Genomic DNA, 10,530 nt, shown 5'->3' on the forward strand with positions numbered 1-10,530 from the left:
AGTAAAGGTAAATTCTCTCTATAGATATGATAAAGTTGAAATTCCCTCTACTAACTTTCATAGCCCATGCTTAGATGAATTTGATGAATTTATGGCTAGAAAAGAAAGTTTTAATGCTTATGTTGGTAGAGAATTAAAGAATAATGCTTTCGAGATAGGACGCTTGAGTGATTATATGGCTAGAGTTAAAGGTGAACTCAAACTCATTAGCAAATATGCTTCTATTACCACTCAAGCTGAACAAGTACTTAAGGCTCAGAATGAATTGCTAGATGAACTAAATTATAAACATGACTTTGCTGTTAGAGTGGCTACTAGAACTGGCAAAATGACTCAGGAACCTTTGTATCCTGAAGGCCACCCTAAGAGAATTGAACAAGATTCTCAGAAGAATAATCTAGATGCTCCTAGTTCTTCTAAGAAGAAAAAGAAAAATTACAGTACTTTGCATGCTTCTAGTGAACCCAATGTAGAAACACCTGAGAATCCTAATTATACTTCTATCTCTGATGCTGAAACACAATCCGGAGATGAACATGAACCTGATGATAATGCTAATAATGATGTTCATGTTGATGCTCAACCTAGTAATAACAATGATATAGAAATTGAACCTGTTGTTGGTCTTGATAACCCACAATAAAGAAACCAGCGTTATGATAAGAGAGATTTTGTTGCTAGGAAGCATGGTAGAGAAAGAGAACCATGGGTTCAGAAACCCATCCCTTTTCCTCCTAAACCATCCAAGACAAAGGATGATGAGGACTTTGAGCGTTTTGCTGAAATGATTAGACCTATTTTCTTATGCATGCGCTTAACTGATATGCTTAAAACAAACCCTTATGCTAAATATATGAAAGATATCATCACTAATAAGAGGAAAATACCTGAAGCTGAGATTTCCACCATGCTTGCCAACTATACCTTTAAGGGTGGAATACCTAAGAAACTTGGTGATCCCGGAGTACCCACTATACCATGCTCCATAAAAATAAATTATGCTAAAACTGCTTTATGTGATTTAGGAGCCGGTGTTAGTGTTATGCCTCTTTCCTTGTACCGTAGACTTGAATTAAGTAAGTTGACACCCACTGAGATATCCTTGCAAATGGATGATAAATCAACCGCTATACCTGTCGGCATTTGTGAGGACGTGCCTATTGTTGTTGCGAATGTTACTATCTTAACAGATGTGACACCCCAAAAATTTGGACTTGTTTTATTAAATTAATTTTTTTTTCAGGAATTAAAACTTTGGATTTCTGAGCTCCATTTTGATTTTTAAATCATTTCCTTCCCTGTTATGATGAGTCTTTCCCAAAGAGAAAACTTTTCAAATATGTTGTTGGACTTGTTTAACCTCTCAAGAAAAACTTTCCTTTTATCAGTATAACTAATTAACTAACTTAATTGCTTGATCTTTACTTTCTTGAAAATAGTTTTTAAAGGTTAAATGGCCCTATTTGAACTACAACCATTTGATGGACTCACTTAAAATTTCCACAAAAATTTGGAGATGTCATGTGATGCTTTTAAATAACTTTTATGCAAAAATATATTTCCTTCATGAAATATTTTGAGCCCTGCACTCAATTTTTCTTCTCTGGTCCAGAGTGCATTTTGCACTGCAACCCATTTTTATATTTCTTTAAAACTTCTACAAAAATTAGGGGAGGTCAGTAGGAGCATATCAGTCCACTTTGTGCAAAAATCCAGGGTTGTTCTTTGAAAATTTTGAGTGTATCAACCTCTTTTCCATTCTGGTCCAATTTGAGGATTTGTACATCAACCACCATTTTAGTTGCTCCTATACCCTCGATTATTTCTCCTACTTGTAGTCCTCCATGTTAAACCCTGAAGTCCAGGAGCATGCACCATTTAGATCATTTTTGGTTCATGGAATAATGTCATTTATTTCCTGTCCAGAATTGAAGTTTTGTAAAACTTGCACTAACAAGTTTCTTCTTTTGTCCAACTAACATCACCACTCTCTCTTTCATCCACAGAGACACTGATCTGGAGATTTTAGCCACTCCAAGATATGCCTAAGTGCCCTTGGCATTTTGTCAAACACCTGGTATGCATGGCCAGTTTTGACATGTTTTTGTCTTTGCATTGTGACCTTGCACCTCTGATCAAACCTGCATGTCCACTAGACTCCCCGTTTCTCCTAACCTAAGTCTGTTAATTGCCAGTCTCAACCAAGCTCTGTAGCATGCTCTGGCATTTTGTCGAGCACACCCAGTGCGTGCACTGGACGCGCCCAGAGCGCGCGTATTGCAGCCGCACGCCCGAGCCGACACGCTGGCCCCCACGGCTTTGGCCCGCTCTGCAGAACCTTGCCGCGCACTCCCTTTCTCTCCGCTACACGCCAAGCAGCCCCCGCCGCGCCCGGCAGGCCAAGCGCTAGCCGCCGCCGCCCGACAGCCCTGCGCCGTTCAGCGCCGCCCAAGCCTCGCCCGCTCGCCACCTGGCCCCTGGAGCAGTGCGAGCTCATCCGCAAGCGTGTCTGCTAGCCCTCGTCGCCGCCACGTCGCCCTAGCTACAGAACGTCGGTTCGCCGGAGAGCTTATCCACGGCCGCCGCGGAACCGCCTTGCCACGCTATAAAAGGGAAGCCCCGAGCGTCTCCAAGCCCTCAGGTAGCCTCATGCCATCTCACTAGCGCCCCCATCGTCACCAATTGGAAGGGAGCAGGTCTTCTTCAACCTCTCCGGTCAGTTCGGCCACCGCCGCCTCCCGGCTCCATTCGGCGCAACCAGAGCTTCCCCCTCTCCGTTCTCTTCACCAGGAACCATCTCATCCTCCCGTGAACTCGTTCCCCTGCTTGATTTTGATCGGGAGCCATCGCCACCACAAACTCACTTTGTCACCGAAGCTTCCCTTCGCCGCGGAGCTCGCCGCCGGCGATTTACTCCTTCCCCAGCAACCCCTCGACCACCGGGAGAAACGCCCCAGCCGTGCGGATCCATCCCCGCCCTCCAGAGGCCGCGAGGAAGCCGCCGCTCGCCGGCGTTGGTCGCCGGAGTCCCGCCTCCGCTCGGGCAGAGGGAGAAGGAGGAGGGCGGACTGGTCAAACCTGACCAGTGGGCCCCTTGGACCCACTGTCAGTGACCCTGCGCCTATCCACGTCGGTTAAGTGAAGGCGTATTTTCCCCAGTACGCTTTCCCCGCTCCGAAAGCGTATTCCCTTCCGAACCGTTTTCTTTTCTGTTTTAATTTAAATAACAGTTTTGACCATAACTTTGACTGGCTATAACTTTTTAAATATAACTCCAATTGAAATGATTCTTTTTCCTACCTTCCTCATATTTGATCTAGTTTATTTTAAGATTTATTTGAAATTTTTTTAAACAACTTTTTGGTTCTGTTTTTGAGATATGTGTTAATTCAAATATATTTTAAATAGGATTTTGGGAGAAAGAAGAAACTTTCAAAAGTTTTGGAGTGCACCCTGCCTTTCCACACATTGAAGGCAAGCATTCTGAACCCCGGCATAATATTTTGGTGTGATCGTTGATACCTCTATAACACCACCGCATTTCGAAGGACTTGTTATTTCATGTGGTATGATCATATGCATGGGTGCATGTTACTGATTTCCATGCTGTTGGTAATGGACACACTTGTGATGATAATCACCCTCATGAGCTTTACATGCATACCGGCAGGAAACCGGGAAAACCTCTGCCTTGGGTAGGTATGAGTTTGTCGCCGGTCTCCGTCGGGACGGTTCTGTCTGGTATGGCATGGTAAGGTGATATGAGTGGTGACTCTGTTTGATGAAATATATTTGTTATGCTAATCATGCAGGGAATACTTGAACCTCCTGAGTCGACCGTAGATCGAGTCTTGTTCCAGTAACCCCCATACTTGTTTCGTACTACCACTCGTCTCTACAGCAAGTAGAGTACGGTTCAGTAAGTTGTCAACCTCTTTCTAGCACACACCATACAGAGAGGCCATGGTGGAAGATACTGGTTGTAACTGGTAGGCAGGCCACCTGGTCCGGGAGCATGGGTGTTTCCGGTTGGGACCGAGAGGGGAGGCCACCCCTTAGAGCGCGCGATATAAATTTGATCCCATGTTACGCGAGGTTGTAGCCTCCCCACTTAGAGTTTGCTTAACAGGTGTCGTGGGTGATTCCAGACACGTGTGAGATAAGCTGGTGTGTGCAAGTTAGGTGTGTTTTCAACAAAAAGACCGTAGATGGAATTAGTCCCGATGGACTAAAGAAATCCGTTACTTGTGGGTAAAGAGTACACCCTCTGCAGAGAATAAACCTATTCGAATAGCCGTGTCCATGGGTCAAGTATCGGTTTAGTGTCGGTCTTCGGAGGTGAAACTATTAATCCAGAAAGGGAATTACTACTTGTGACTGGTGATAACTATGATTATTATTATTTGACTAACCCATGATATTATTGTTATTATCGTGTATCTCTGGGATGATTCTAACTCCGGGATATTCACTTTGATTGTTTCTTTTAAAGCCCTTTATGAGGCGTCGCCCAGACGCCCGACTGTGGCATTTCTTTTAAAGCCCTTTATGTGGCGTCGCTCAGACGCCCGACTGTGGCATTTCTTTTAAAGCCCTTTATGTGGCGTCGCTCAGACGCCCGACTGTGGCATTTCTTTTAAAGCCCTTTATGTGGCGTCGCTCAGACGCCCGACTGTGGCATTTCTTTTAAAGCCCTTTATGTGGCGTCGCTCAGACGCCCGACTGTGGCATTACTTGTTATTTATTTCATAAATTTCTTTTATACTATCAGGTTATTGCAATTTTATAAATAGCTTGCTTGCACGCATCCGAGAGTTACTTATCTTTTGTGGCCGACGTCATGAGCATAAAATATTTTTCAGCACATCATTGTTATATTATACCTGTGTTCATAATGTTTGCGAGTACATTCAAAGTACTCACTGGCTTGTCCCTGGCTATTGTCTTGGCCAGATTTTCTGCACGGAGAGGAGCGACGCGATGCCAGCCCCGGAACCCACGCAATGGAGATAGCAGCCTCGCGAAGATAGGAATTTAACCTGGTCAGCTGTTCCCGTGGGGAATGGAGTCCCATAGACACAGATGTTTCACAACCCGCTTCCGCCATCAACCACTAGAACCATTGGTTGTACCCACAGGCCAGAATGGTCTTGTACTGCATATTCTGTATTTTGCTTGGAATTTCTGTATCAAGTTGGAGCCTCATCAGCTAACAGTAATCCTGGGGCTGATGAGAACGACAGTCTTTTCTGGAAATTTATTACCCAGAAAACCGGTCGTGACAGACTTGGTACCAGAGCCAGGCTGACCATTGGCTAATCCTATCCCAGCCAGGTCAATAAACTTAGGCAAACCAACCCACTAGACCATGGCCAAACACCAGCCAAGCTTCTCGTGCAAGATAGCCACACGGTGACCCAACACCTTTTGGCAGTCGGTGCCCAACCTATCAACCTAACCTATCACTCATGTGCCAGTGACCGGCCCCTAAATAGTCTTTTCTCACAAGCGTGCGAAGGAAGATTCCGCCCCCTTTTTCCTATAAAAAGGGGCGCGCTAGCCCCAAACCAGCACACACAGTCGCTACCCCAAACCGAGCCACAATGCCTGGACCTATAGTGCACAACGAAACCACAGCAACCAACCTTGGAGGTTTTGTGACCATCCTCGCAAACCTCACCCGTCGTGCCTACGCGTTAGAGGAGCCACCAGAATATGTTGTGTATCAAGGACCCATGAGCGGTGAAGACCGCCAATTCTGGGCCACTGTGCACATTTACGGTAGGAGTCTAGCACCCGAGCGCCCCTACCGGTTCACCGAAAGAACAACTTCCTTTGAGCCACAAGCCATCCAGCTAGCCGCTCGAGAGGCTATAGTTCATCTCAGGCACTTGTCACCCAGAGTTAACTGTCGCTCGTTCCGCTACTACCCCAGACGAGAAGGGTATGGTAGACCACCCCAAGTCGCCAATGGAGACCACGAGACGGACCCCGCATTGTTGCACCTAGTGCGCTATGTAAGTGCACTAGAGGCACTGTTCGACCAGATCACCATTGATCTAATAGCAGCTCGTGGAGAGCTGGTTCGTCGAACCCCGGCGAGAGAAGAAAACGAGCCCAACACCGACAACCCAGTCGTGCTTTTTGGACAACCGATCGAGACCCCGAGATCTTCCCCAGCCATCGGCCAAGGTGGTGCGATAACCCCAGAAGTGCTTCGTCGCATTTTGGGAGCACACTCCAACGGGGTTGTGGCCAACAATCCCCGCAATGGTCATTCATCACTACCCCGACCCTGCAGTTCCTCCGCCATCTCCGACTAATCCCGGCAGAGAGACACGTGGAGAAGCCTCGACATCCACCAGGCACGCCCGTTTAGACATAAACGAGGTAGACTGAGCCGTATGAGTAGTACCAAGTTTCAATGTATCCTCGCTTTGTAATCATGCGACCGCGTATATTAACGCAGCCTGTCTTTGTGCCTCTGTTTTAATAATAGCCTTGCATGTTTGGTCAGCGCATAGCTGCATATTCTTCGGGCACAACTACCAAAACCAGCCCGACAACAACCACAGTAACACATCTCTTTATGAGATATGTGTATCTCTGACACTGACCTGACCTTTGGTGCCAAGCTGGCAAATTTATTACTTTTCACCACGGTAAAACGATCCGGCTCCATTGCTATATAAAGACCACCTTGTGACCTTACCCAGCAACCCTCACTTTGCGCACAACACTCACGCCTCTTCCTGTCATGCCGAACCCTGGCATTCATCTGAGAACCCCTGATGCAACCCCAGGTAGCTTTGTCAAATTATTGTGGGATTTTACCCGCAGTACCATGGGTTCTACCCAGCCACCCCAGTACGAGCTATTCAAATCAAGGATCACCCCATCCACCTCGGAATATTGGGCAGCAGTACACATTCCTCCTGTAGACCCCAACCAAGATCCAATAGAAGTTTCCTTCGTGGGGAAATCTATGCCAACCCCACACTTGGCCATAGAAGCTGCTGCGAAAGAAGCAATTGCTCGTCTTCGATCCGCAGTACCCTATGCCCACGAACGAGGATATTATTACTTTCCAAGTCGTGCAGCACCCGGAGAAATAACGTCTTTTCCCGGTGGGCGGATTGAGAGAGACCCAGTTCTGGCCAACCTTATCCAGTACATCATTGCTCAAGAGCATTTAAACCAGCGGGTGATGGATTATCTCCAGAGCCTCGCAGATTTAAATCCTCAGGTTGCCATCGGCGGACCACTGAGGCCCGACACGGAGAGACGCATACATCGACTGGTCAATCCCCTGCCTCTGATTGAAGAAGAATGTATTCCTTTACCAGAGACATTTTATCAGGACCCCGTCCAGTTACCGTTTTCTTTTTAGACGTCACTACTGTATTTGTTCTTTGCAGCATTTATTTATGTGTGTAACTTATGCATGATACCCTGAGTTTGTTCGACGAGTCAATTATTTGGCTTCTGCTCATGTGTGTAGTTTTGTTGTGGTTTACGCTCCTTTAAAGTAACTGTTTTCCCCTCGCGAAACCCTGGAGTGAGATTTTCTTTTCCTTGAGTTGCTACATGTACACTTTCTCACGACGTGGATTATTTAATTTCACTCAGCACCACGCAGCAGACTAATCATTCGGACACATACACTGTTTGCAAAACTTTGCAACGGTGTTACATCCAGCTAATCACCCCCCCTAACAACAGTTAGCACCCGACATACTTCATCTACTCCTGATGATCACCACCACCGCGGAGAGCCAACACCCGAGCCGCAGCATCGCGATACTCGTCGAAGATCATCGCGCACAGGAGCACAGAGAGCCCCAGCAGCGTCGCCAGCCCTCCGCATATCAGGATCACAAACCAGTCCGGCATCGCCTCCGCCATTAGAGCCTCGACCGAGCTTCTGTAAGCAGTAACGGAAAAATAAGGAGGAGGAGAAGTGAGGCTAGGTGTAAGGAGGAAGAGAGAGGCACCCCGGCCGTTTTTATAGCTCGAGCTCGGTGTACGGTGGGCGAAGTCCACCAACGCCGCTCGTCGCCGATCGCCGGTGTTCGGAGTCGAATCCACGAGCAGTGCTGATAGCGCACTGGCCCGCGAGGTGAGTGCACGCTGCACCAGCAGCTAGCACGCCGCGCACTACCACGGTACGGCCTAGATGCCCTACACACTAGGCGTCGCCGGTGGAGAAAGCGCGCGGGAGAGAGGAGGAAGAAAGGTCCAGAGGGAGAAGAAGAGGAGACTGACAGTGGACCCCGGGTCCACCTGTCAGCCAGAGAGAGCACTATGCTCTCGGGTGCGATCAGCGTATATCTAAATTTAGGAGTTATCCTAAATTTATATCCAGCGTAGGAATCGCCCGTTTTTGTCTCGGACCGTAGACTTTTCCGCGCAGCACCAGTTTTCACACGGTGGTTTTTCACCACTTATTGCCCTCTCACTGTAGCTACATCCTTATTGCGTAAATATTCTCTTAACACCACTTTTAGCAAATCTCAAGGACGAGATTTTTCTTAAGGGGGATAGTATTGTGACACCCCAAAAATTTGGCCTTGTTTTATTAAATTAATTTTTTTTTCAGGAATTAAAACTTTGGATTTCTGAGCTCCATTTTGATTTTTAAATCATTTCCTTCCCTGTTATGATGAGTCTTTCCCAAAGAGAAAACTTTTCAAATATGTTGTTGGACTTGTTTAACCTCTCAAGAAAAACTTTCCTTTTATCAGTATAACTAATTAACTAACTTAATTGCTTGATCTTTACTTTCTTGAAAATAGTTTTTTAAGGTTAAATGGCCCTATTTGAACTACAACCATTTGATGGACTCACTTAAAATTTCCACAAAAATTTGGAGATGTCATGTGATGCTTTTAAATAACTTTTATGCAAAAATATATTTCCTTCATGAAATATTTTGAGCCCTGCACTCAATTTTTCTTCTCTAGTCCAGAGTGCATTTTGCACTGCAACCCATTTTTATATTTCTTTAAAACTTCTACAAAAATTAGGGGAGGTCAGTAGGAGCATATTAGTCCACTTTGTGCAAAATCCAGGGTTGTTCTTTGAAAATTTTGAGTGTATCAACCTCTTTTCCATTCTGGTCCAATTTGAGGATTTGTACAGCAACCACCATTTTAGTTGCTCCTATACCCTTGATTATTTCTCCTACTTGTAGTCCTCCATGTTAAACCCTTAAGTCCAGGAGCATGCACCATTTAGATCATTTTTGGTTCATGGAATAATGTCATTTATTTCCTGTCCAGAATTGAAGTTTTGTAAAACTTGCACTAACAAGTTTCTTCTTTTGTCCAACTAACATCACCACTCTCTATTTTATCCACAGAGACACTGATCTGGAGATTTTAGCCACTCCAAGAAATGCCTAAGTGCCCTTGGCATTTTGTCAAACACCTGGTATGCATGGCCAGCTTTGACATGTTTTTGTCTTTGCATTGTGACCTTGCACCTCTTATCAAACCTGCATGTCCACTAGACTCCCCGTTTCTCCTAACCTAAGTCTGTTAATTGCCAGTCTCAACCAAGCTCTGTAGCATGCTCTGGCATTTTGTCGAGCACACCCAGTGCATGCACTGGACGCGCCCAGAGCGCGCGTATTGCAGCCGCACGCCCGAGCCGACACGCTGGCCCCCACGGCTTTGGCCCGCTCTGCAGAACCTTGCCGCGCACTCCCTTTCTCTCCGCTACACGCCAAGCAGCCCCCGCCGCGCCCGGCAGGCCAAGCGCTAGCCGCCGCCGCCGCCCGACAGCCCTGCTCCGTTCAGCGCCGCCCAAGCCTCGCCCGCTCGCCACCTGGCCCCTGGAGCAGTGCGAGCTCATCCGCAAGCGTGTCTGCTAGCCCTCGTCGCCGCCACGTTGCCCTAGCTACAGAACGTCGGTTCGCCGGAGAGCTTATCCACGGCCGCCGCGGAACCGCCTTGCCACGCTATAAAAGGGAAGCCCCGAGCGTCTCCAAGCCCTCAGGTAGCCTCATGCCATCTCACTAGCGCCCCCATCGTCACCAATTGGAAGGGAGCAGGTCTTCTTCAACCTCTCCGGTCAGTTCGGCCACCGCCGCCTCCCGGCTCCATTCGGCGCAACCAGAGCTTCCCCCTCTCCGTTCTCTTCACCAGGAACCATCTCATCCTCCCACGAACTTGTTCCCCTGCTTGATTTTGATCGGGAGCCATCGCCACCACAAACTCACTTTGTCACCGAAGCTTCCCTTCGCCGCGGAGCTCGCCGCCGGCGATTTACTCCTTCCCCAGCAACCCCTCGACCACCGGGAGAAACGCCCCAGCCGTGCGGATCCATCCCCGCTCTCCAGAGGCCGCGAGGAGCCGCCGCTCGCCGGCGTTGGTCGCCGGAGTCCCGCCTCCGCTCGGGACAGAGGGAGAAGGAGGAGGGCGGACTGGTCAAACCTGACCAGTGGGCCCCTTGGACCCACTGTCAGTGACCCTGCGCCTATCCACGTCGGTTAAGTGAAGGCGTATTTTCCCCAGTACGCTTTCCCCG

This window comes from Triticum aestivum, chromosome 5B (genome assembly GCF_018294505.1).
Source record: "Triticum aestivum cultivar Chinese Spring chromosome 5B, IWGSC CS RefSeq v2.1, whole genome shotgun sequence".
Classification (NCBI taxonomy): Eukaryota; Viridiplantae; Streptophyta; class Magnoliopsida; order Poales; family Poaceae; genus Triticum; species Triticum aestivum.